The 11040-nt window shown below is 40.8% G+C and overlaps 1 non-coding gene across 1 annotated transcript; it reads left to right on the plus strand.

Moving 5' to 3' along the window:
• The first annotated feature begins 777 nt into the window (after positions 1–777).
• Positions 778–909, plus strand: LOC116274783. The gene has a single exon (XR_004183558.1). It is a non-coding gene; the product is annotated as a small nucleolar RNA SNORA51 (small nucleolar RNA).
• Positions 910–11040: the final 10131 nt, after the last annotated feature.

Below are 11040 nucleotides of genomic sequence, written 5' to 3' on the forward strand. Positions count from 1 at the left end.
AGGTACAGTAAGTTCCTCTTCAAAGAGTTGGCTTGTTCAGCTTCCTTGTTCTTTGTTCTCTATTTTCAAGCCTAACTTCCTCGTTCTTTGTACCTCTTCTTGCCCCTAGTTATGGTAAATAACCTTCCAGCCAGCCCTAATCTGTAATTCACATCTATTTCCTTGATTACTTGCTCTGCAATTGTCCTTTCCATCAAAACTACCCCTCCAGCCTTTCCCGTGCCCTAACATGCCCGGACATACCTTGTGCTCTAACAAACAGCCTCTCCCTTCCTGCCTAGTTAGCCCTATTCAATTTTAAACAGTAGCCAATCAAGTCAGCTTAGATTGTGTGATTGGACTCCAGTCAATGGGGAAAGGACACAGCTACAGGAACTGCTGCATTCGGGATAAAAACCCCTGCCCTACCCCACTCGGTTTGCTATTGCCATGGCCAGGAGTGCAAGCAGCACCCTTCTGCAGAAGCAAATTTGCCTTGCTGAGAAATCTTTTGTTCGAGTGCTGGTTTTCTTTATGACCCCGAGCTGTTATTTCTAACATTCAGTAACAACCGCTAAGCAATAACCTAATTGCCCTTTTCTGTTATCCCTAGTCTCTCACCTGAGGTCCCTTTAAGTCAAAAAATCTGAGGAGAAATAATTACCTGTCAAATATGAGTGATAAATGCAAACTGTAACTGGTAGGCACTGAGTCCTTAGCTCAGTGCCAGTTTGGGTCTGATTTGTTGTTTCAGAAGCTGAAATCTTACAAGTTTTGGCCTCAAAGATTTGTGGTGCCAGCCTCCTGGTGCTCAGCACAGGATATGTTATTACCCCAACCAAATAGAAAGAGGAGGCTGAATTAACCTATCCCATATACATCTCAACCCAGGCCCTGGGACTCATCTGTATTGTCAATGGGGGGACATGAAGGGTGATTTTAAAAAAAAGAAAGGCCAGGCATGGTGGCTCATGCCTGTAATCCCAGCACTTTGGGAGGCTGAGGCAGGTGGATCACCTGAGGTCAGGAGTTCAAGACCAGCCTGGCCAACATGGTGAAACCCTGTCGCTACTGAAAATACAAAAATATTAGGTGGATGTGGTGGCACATGCCTGTAATCCCAGCTCCTTGAGAGGCTGAGACAGGAGAATCACTTGAACCTGGGAGGCAGAGGTTGCAGTGAGCCGAGATTGTGCCACTGCACTCCAACCTGGATGATAGAGCGAGACTCTGTCTCAAAAAAAAAAAAAAAATGATTGATGGCACTACTCACCGCCTACAGTGGTTTGATCAGAAAGTACACCACTTGCATGCATAAGTTTAGATGCAATTTTTGAAGCCTATGTATTTATTGAGTAATTATGACAGATGGAGAAAAAATGACATGTTATTACTAGTAGTAAGTTAAATTCTTGTCTAAAATTGTTCAAAACATGTGAAGCACAATTAAATTATTCTGAAGCAATTTTTTTTAGAAAGCAGGATTTTCTTTCGGTGTGATTACGCTCTGTTAATTACTCTCTTATTCTATGTTTAGAATGAAAAGGTGGGCGTCATTACCAAGTGCAGCTGGATTAACAATAACAGCCCGCCCACAAAAGAAGGGGAGGACTTGTCTTAGACCCTATTAGGATCACAAGGCCTTTGTAAGTATGCCAATCAGACTTCCTTGAACCTTGGAGACATCTCTGAGAAATAAATATTCTGTCACTCTGAAAACATTCCTGAGGTGGGTCAAGCATGACCTAATCATAACACAATGGATTCCTTTTATGACCAACAGGAGAAAACACTCCATGGTAAAATGAATGCCTTGCACTATCTACATTCATTTAAATTTGAAAGCCTGGGAAATTCACTACCCGGCATGGATGAGTCACCCACTAACGAAAATAGCATGAAATACACGCTGGTAACTGCCAGTGACTTCTTTCCATTCATTTTTAGGGAAGCTCCAAGAGACAGTTTCCTCTTGGGACTTTTTTTCTGTGTATCTGCTTAAAAATTGTTAAAAGAGATTTTCTGGAAATTGTATTTTGCTATTTGCTCCTGTCTTTCTCCTTTTCCTTCTCCTTCTTTTCCTCCTCCTTTCCTCCTCTTTATTCTCTTCTTTTCCTTCTCCTTGGGCATTTCCATTTAAATTTAGGTGCAACATTCTGTGCAATCTAGGACCGCTCTTGGTGTGGGAATTGAATTTGGGTCACAGGTGGAGGCTTTAGCCTTACGATGATGAAAAGAATATTGCAGTAGCATTTAGAAGAACTAGATTGGTTCTGTTTTAAGTAACAGCACTGGAATTGCAACTCAGGTTTTCTGATTTCAAACCTTGTACTCTTTCAAACACACCATTATTTCTTCTGTTGATTTTTGTCCTGAGATCATTATATCATTTAGATATCAAATTTTTTAAATTAATTATTTTTTTGAGACTGAATCTTGCTCTGTTACCCAGGCTGGAGTGCAGTGGCATGATCTTGGATCACTGCAACCTCTGCCTCCCGGGTTTAAGAAATTCTCCTGTCTCAACCTCCCAAGTAGCTGGGACTACAGGTGCATGCTACCACACCCAGCTAATTTTTGTATTTTTAGTAGAGACGAGGTTTCACCATATTGATCAGGCTGGTCTCAAACTCCTGACCTCAGGTAATTCACCCACCTCAGCCTCCCAAAGTGCTGGGATTACAGGTGTAAGCCACTGCACCCAACCTGGATATCAAATTTAATAGGCAACTACTAAATATTGTGGGGTTTACCACTTGGAGAAAGTAGATTAGGATAACAGGGTATAAGAGAAAGTAGATTAGGATAACAATTTTCCTGGGACAGGTGGGTTAGGGTTGGGGTATATTCAGAATAGTTATTCCCTGAATCAGTTGTATTACTCAGAAATGCCTATTTTGGCTTCACCAGAAGGAAGGCAAAGGTGAAGTCTGGAGAGAAAGAGAAGAAAAAATATGTTAGAATAAACAAAATGAAGGTGTGTGAGTTGAGTGTCCCCCAAAGAGATATGTTGAAGTCCTAACCTCTGGTACCTATGAATGTGATCTTATTTGGAAATAGGATCTTTGCAGATGTGATCAAGATAAAATGAGGTTGTACTGGAGAAGGGTGGACTCTAATCCAATGACTGGTATTCTTATAAAAAGAAGGAAACTTAGACATGGAGAAAACATCATGTGATGATGGAGGCTTGGGGTGATGTGTCTACAAGTCAAGGAATAGCAAACAGGGAACTACCCAGGCTGGGCGCAGTGGCTCACGCCTGTAATCCCAGCACTTTAGTAGACCAAGGTAAGAGGTTAGCTTGAGGTCAGGAGTTGGAGAACAGCCAGGACAACACAGTGAGACCATATCTCTATAAAAAATAAAAATAAACTAACTGGATGTGGTGGCACATGCCTGCAGTCCTAGCTACTTGGGAGGCTGAGGTGGGAGGATTGCTTGAGCCCAGGTTGAGGCTGCAGTGAACCATGATTGCACCACTGCACTCCAGCCTGAGTGACAGAGCATGACCCTGTCTCAAACAACAACAACAACAACAACAAAAAAAACAAAACCAAACAATAAACTATCAAAAACTAGCAACAGGTGAGAAACAATGGAAGGATCACAGGATCTCGCTTAGAGTCTTCAGGGAGAGTATGGCTTGCTGACACTTTAAGTTAAAACTTGTAGTTTCCAGAACTGTAAGACAGTGAGTTTCTGTTGTTTTAGGCTACCTAGTTTGTACTTTGTTACAGTAGCTCTAGGAAATTAATAGAGAGAATTAGAAATGCAAGTTGAAAAAAATCCGTGGAATTGGTTGAATGAAGTGACTCAAGACTATGAAAGAATCATGCTGTGTTTATACTTAGATCTCTCAGATTCATTTCTTTATCGACTTGCATTTTGCAATACTACAGGAAGAAAACACCTAGATTAGGTTTCCGAGGTTTTTTGATAACAGGGAAATCTTCTTTCTCAGTAACTATCAGCAAACATAGAAAGAGAATCTTGTATCTAAGAAAACGGATATGCAAACATTAATTTTTTTTTTTTTTTTTTTTTTTGAGATGGAGTCTTGCTCTGTTGCCCAGGCTGGAGTGTGCAGTGGTGCAATCTCGGCTCACTGAAAGCTCTGCCTCTCGGGTTCATGCCATTCTCCTGCATCAGCTTCCCGAGTAGCTGGGACTACAGGCACCCGCCACCACGCCGGCTAATTTTTTTTGTATTTTTAGTAGAGACGGGGTTTCACCGTGTTAGCCAGGATGGTCTTGATCTCCTGACCTTGTGATCTGCCGGTCTCGGCCTCCCAAAGTGCTGGGATTGCAGGTGTGAGCCACTGTGCCCAGCCTACTTTTTAAAAATATATATATTTTTGAGACAAGCTCTCACTCTGTTGCCCATGCTGGAGTGCAGTGGTATGATCATGGCTCACTGCAGCCTTAAACTCCTATGTTCAAGTGACCTCCTTGTCTCAGCCTCCCAAGTAGCTGGGACTATAGGCGTGTGTCACCACTCAGCTATTTTAAATTTTTAAATTTTTTTGTAGAGATGGAATCTCACTATGTTGCCCAGGCTAGGCTTGAACTTCTGGCCCCAATTGATCCTTCTGCCTCAGTCTCCTGAGGCGCTGGGATTACAGGCATGAGCCACTGAGTTTGTCTAATGCTATTTCTTGACTTCAGTTTTAGCTATTATTTATTGTCATTCCCCTATTGTAGAAAAAGAGGCTTTAGCTCTTGTAACCATAATACCTTTGTCTTCTTTCTCTACTCCCAATACTAGTATTTAGTTTCCAAACTCATTGTCAGAAGTATAGATCTTTTCTCAATACATTCATGCATATACACACACACACAAAAACACACACACACACACAAACAGAAATTGGTGAGAACAAGTGACCTGATCGAATAAGAGTGGAGGACATGAAAAGACATTTCACAAAAAAGAAATCCAAATGTTAAAACATTTATGAAAACACGTTAAATCCAATTCGTAATTAGATGAATGCAAATTAAACTGAATTGACCATTTTTCACTGCTCAGATTAGCAAAATCTAAAAGTTTTACAATGCATTCTTGGCAAAACTGTTGAGAAACAGGCTTTTTCATGCATTGCTGTTGTGATTGCACATGTTATAAAAGAATCTCTATGTAGGGAAATTTGATAATATCCCCCAAATTACGAATGCATTTATTCTGTGACCTGAAACTCCTACTGATGAGCATTTATCCTAGAGATATACTTATATAGCATCAGGAGTATATAAAATTATTTGTCACATTAAGGAACATTAAAAAGAAAATAGTAGGCCGGATGTGGTGGCTCACACTTTTAATCCCAGCACTTTGGGAGGCTAAGGCGGGCGGATCACGAGGTCATGAGATCGAGACCATCCTGACTAACATGGTGAAACCCTGTCTCTACTAAAAATACAAAAAATTAGCCAGGCATGGTGCAGGCGCCTGTAGTCCCAGCTACTTGGGAGGCTGAGGCGGGAGAATGGCATGAACCTGGGTGGCAGAGCTTGCAGGGAGCCAAGATCATGCCACTGCACTCCAGTCTGGGTGACAGAGCAGGACTCTGTCTCAAAAAACAAATAAACAAACAAAAAAGAAAATAGTAAATAATGATGTGTGTGTGGAAGATGGTGGTCAGGATGGATGGAGACATGGATGAAAACAGATTTTTTATGTTATTAAAAATTATATGACTGTACTGCCTATTGTAATTCATACATAATATATTCTTATGCAAATGAATAGCTTATCTGTTAAAATACAAGTTGATAAATATCAATAGTCTTCTCTCTCTCCATACCCACCCATCCATCCATCCATCCATCCAGTTTGAGACATTGCTGATATTTGTTCTGGATTTCTTGTCCTCTTTCCTCCCTCTCCATTCTGGATGACTTGTCTTCTAGTCTTGTTTTATAGTTGTTGTTTTAGAGAGTCTGCCCAGGTATAGTGTCTTACACCTGTAATCCTAGTGCTTTCAGAGTCTAAGGCAGGAGGATCACTTGAGGCCAGGAGTTCAAGTACAGCCTGAACAACATAGTGAGACCCTGTCTCTACAAAAAAATATAAAAATTAGCTGATGTGGTGTGTGCCTGCAATCCTAGCTACTCAGGAGGCTGAGGTGGAGAATTGCTTGATCCCAGGAGTTTGAGGCTGCAGTGAGCTATGATCACACCATTGCATTCCAGACTCCAGCCTGGGTGACAGAGAAAGGTCTCCTAACCATCATTTTCAGAATTTCCATTGTCTCTCCTCTACGCTAGACTCTGTTTATTAAACTCTGTCTTATTTTCCTTAGTATTCTCCCTTGTTTGGGTAAAGGCTGTTTTCCAGTGCTTATAGAGATTTGGCATGTAAAGAAAAAAAGTTTTTATTCTGTCCTCACATTGGAGACATATATATATATATAGTCTCTAGGCTGCATATGATTTCTGCTATGAATTCTGAAGTCATTGCTTCATCATTTTCTAGATTTCAGTGTTCCCACTGAAATCTGATGCCAGTCTGATTCCTGATTCTTTGTACTTGATATGGGTTTTTTTTGTTTGCTTTTTTTTTTTTTACCCTTCTCTGCAAGTTCTGAGGGTCTTCTTTTTGTCCCTGGTATTCTGAAACGTCATTGCAATGAGGCTTGGTGTAGTTTCCCTCTCATTTGTAGTGCTTGTTTCTAGGGGACTCCTTTTGATCTGGAAAGTGGCTTTCCTTAGTTGGAAACAATTGTTGCTGTTTTGTCTAGCATCACTTTCTCATGTTAAAACTTAGTTTCCTTTCTCTGGAATTCCTATTACTCAGCTTAAATCCTAAATTGATCTTTTAATATTTGTTACTTGTTCTGTGTTCATATCTTTGCCTTTTGCTCTACTTTATGGGAGATTTCCATGGCATTATGTTTCAACCTTCCTATTGAAGTATTTACTTCCACTTCCATATTTTTAATTTCTAAGAGCTTTCTGAATGTTTCTTTTTATACCTTCTGGGAAGAAAAGGATTAGCAGCTGGTTTGTAACTTACTCTACTTGACTTGGAAATGCCAGGGGGAAAAAAAAAAAGAAAGGACCAAGTTAAATCTTCATGCAAACTAGCTAATGGGATAGCATCTACAAGCAGAAAGAGGTCTCATTACTGGAATGCTTTTACCAGGATGTACCTGCTCTGGCTAGGGTGCTTTTGTTGTGCAAATCTGGAATCCATGCATACATGGAGGCATGGCCCACTTGAAAATGTCAGTGTCTGCTATGTAATTGCCACAGTATATAAAGAAGATTTTTGTCAATAAAATAACTCTGTTTGTGTAATGGATGTCTTATATATGCTACTTAGAACCTTACATGTTAACTCTGGACTAGAGAATGTTATAAAGTGGCAAGGAAGGACTGGGAATCTGCACGGGTCATTTCAGGCTTTTCCAGGTTTTGCCTACATGTCATGATCACCTGTATCCTTTGAATAATTAGGTTTTTTGTTTGTTTATTTGTTTGTTTTGAGACAGAGTCTAGATCTGTTGCCTAGGCTTGAGTGTATGACACAAACATGGCCCATTACAGCCTTGACCTCCCTGGCTCAAGTGACCCTCCCACCTTAGCCTTCTGAGTCGCTGGGACCGTAGGCACATGCCACCATACCTGGCTAATTTATTTTTATTTTTTTGTAGAGATGAAATTTCACTATATTGCCCAGACTGGTCTTGAACTCCTGGGCTCAAGTGATCCTCCTGCCTGGGCCTCCTAAAGTCCTGGGGTTATAGGCATGAGCCACTGCACCTGGCCTAATTAGTAAATGTTGATACTGGCTAAGATCTCTGATTCTTATGAGTTCAGTTTGATAATCTCATCCTTGGGGTTACCTCAGCATCCCATTTCATATATTCAATATATTCTCTTTTCTCTCTGAGGATATCAATTAGGGTTTTTATTTTTTATTTAATTTTTATTGTTTTAGAGATGAGCCTTACTCTGTTGTCCAGGTTGGAGTCCAGTGACATGATCATAACTCACTGTAACTTCAAACTCTCAGCCTCAGGCCATCCTCCCTTCTCAGCCTGCTGATTAGTTGGGGTAACAGGCATAAGCCACTACAGCTACCCTCAATTATGTTTTTAAAGTCATTTTTCACTGGCATTGTCTCTATTTCCATCCAATTCCTCTCTCTTTGTGTTTGTTGGGATCTCTTTGATGTCAAAAGCTTTTTCCAAGTGTCGACTGATCCTTAGCTGTTCTTAGATATTGTGTGGATGAGTGTGGTTTTTATTTTTTATTTTATTTTATTTTATTTTATTTTTATTTATTTATTTATTTATTTTTTGAGACGAAGTCTTGCTCTGTCGCCCGGGCTGGAGTGCAGTGGCCGGATCTCAGCTCACTGCCAGCTCCGCCTCCCAGGTTTACGCCATTCTCCTGCCTCAGCCTCCCCCGTAGCTGGGACTACAGGCGCCCGCCACCTCTCCCAGCTAGTTTTTTTGTATTTTTTAGTAGAGACGGGATTTCACCGTGTTAGCCAGGATGGTCTCGATCTCCTGACCTCGTGATCCGCCAGTCTCGGCCTCCCAAAGTGCTGGGGTTACAGGCTTGAGCCACCGCGCCCGGCCTGAGTGTAGTTTTTAAAAAGGAGATTTCACTATAGGATGATCAGGGAGGGCCATTGACTATTGTTCAGGAGACTCCAGGTGCCAATATTTGTCTATATGAATTTCCTGTGGACTGGTCAGTGTTGAAGGTGAGGAAACCTGCACTTTCTGGATTGGGGGCTGTGTAAGTTCTCTGTTCCTGCTGTAACAAATGACCACAAGTATACGGCTTAACCCAGTAGAAATGTATTATCCTACAGTCCTGGAGGTCAGAGGTTGGACAAGTCTCACTGGGGTAAAATCAAGGGGTTGCAGGACTGTGTTCCTCCCTGGAGACTCTAGGGAGCATCTGTTTTCTTGTCTTTTCCAGCTTCTAAAGGTTGCTCCACATTTCTTGGCTGTGGTCCCCTTCCATCGTCAAAGACAGCAATGGCCAGTGGAGTCTTTCTCATATCCTGATACTCCTTCCCTCCTTCTGTCACTTATTAGGACCTTTGTGATCACATTGGATCCACCCAAATCATCCAGGGTTTATTGGGAACCTTAATTTCACCTCACCATGTAACGTAACATGTTCACAGGTCCTGTGGATTAGGATGTTGACATCCTTGCCAGGCCATTATTCTGTCTACTGAAGGGGTATATTCCTGGTTAGTATTATTCTGAAAGACAAGTAGGAGAAGGAGGCTTGGAGAGAGTACCAAGTATGTGGTATGTGGAATATTACTTAGTTCCCCTTACTCAGCTAGCATCTTCAACTATGCCTGCTGTCTGAGTTCAGAGTGCAAAGCAAGATCTTCAGAGAGTTAATTTTTAGTCTTCTTCAAAGGTAGGGGCAGAGTAGTGTCCTAACTTTCTCAGGATGGGAGGACATTTAATGCTGTTTCATTTTCATTTAATTCAAAATACTTCAAAATTTCTCTTAAGACTTTCTTTGATTCAGTTGTTATTTAGAAGTGTGTGCCTTAATATCCAAATATTTCAGGATTTTTCAGCTACCTTTCTGTTATTTTTTAAAGAGATGGAGTCTTGCTATATTGCCCAGGCTGGGCTTGAATCCTTGGGCTTGAACAATACTCCCACTTCAGCCTCTAGAATGGCTGGTACTACAGGTGCATATAACCATACCTAGCTTTATCTTTCCATTATTAATTTCTAGTTTAATTCCATTGTGGTCTCACAGCATACTCTGTATGTTTTCTTTTAAGTTTGTTGAGATCTGTTTTATAGCCCAGAATGTGGTCTATATTTGTGAATGTTCCATGCGAGCTTGAGAAAATGTGTTCTCTGCTGTTGATGGATGACATATTTCATACATTTCAATTAGATCCCGTTGATTGGTGGTGCTGTTCACTTCAGGTATCTCTTTACTAATTGTCTGCCTGCTGGATTTGTCAGTTACTGATAAGGAGGTGTTGAAGTCTCCAGGTGTAATAGTGGTGGATTTGTCTATTTCTCCTTGCAGTGCTATCAGATTTTGCTTCAAGGATATTGATTCTGTTGTTTGGTGCATACACATTGAGGATTATTATGTCTTCTTAAAGAATTGACTCTTCTATTGTTAGGTAATATTTCTCTTTATCCTTGATAAATTTTCTTATTCTGAAGTATTTTATCTGAAATTAATGTAGTTACTCTACTTTTCTTTTGGTTAGTGTTAGCATGGTATATCTTTCTCCTTTTACTCTTTTTTTTTTTTTTTGAGACGGAGTCTCGCGCTGTCGCCCAGGCTGGAGTGCAGTGGCCGGATCTCAGCTCACTGCAAGCTCCGCCTCCCGGGTTCACGCCATTCTCCGGCCTCAGCCTCCCGAGTAGCTGGGACTACAGGCGCTGCCACCTCACCCGGCTATTTTTTGTATTTCTTAGTAGAGACGGGGTTTCACCGTGTTAGCCAGGATGGTCTCGATCTCCTGACCTTGTGATCCACCCGTCTTGGCCTCCCAAAGTGCTGGGATTACAGGCTTGAGCCACCGCGCCCGGCCTCTCCTTTTACTCTTAATACATGTCTCTATTTGTAAAGTGAGTTTCTTGCACACAACATATAATTGGGTCTTATTTTTTGATCCACTCTATCTGTCTGTCTTTTCGTTGGTATATTTAGACCATTCACATTTAAAGTGATTATTGAAATAGTTGGATTAATATCTACCATATTTATAACTGTTTTATACTTGTTGTACTTTGTCTTTTTCTTTGTCTTCCCTCTTTTAGTACCTGCTTGGTTTTAATGGAATATTTTATATGATTCCATTTTCTATCCTCTCTTAGCATAATACTACACTTTTACATTTTTTTCAGTGGTTGCCCTAGAATTTACACTGTACATTTACAACCAATCTAAGTCCACGGTTAATTAATACTATGCCACTTCACAGGTAGTGCAGATGCATTATAACAAAGTATTCCTAGTTCCTTTCTTCCTTCCCTTAAAACATTACTGTCACTCATTTCACTTATCCATACACTATAATCAAATTATCATCAAATTGCTA

Source organism: Papio anubis, chromosome 4 (assembly GCF_008728515.1).
Source record: "Papio anubis isolate 15944 chromosome 4, Panubis1.0, whole genome shotgun sequence".
NCBI lineage: Eukaryota > Metazoa > Chordata > Mammalia > Primates > Cercopithecidae > Papio > Papio anubis.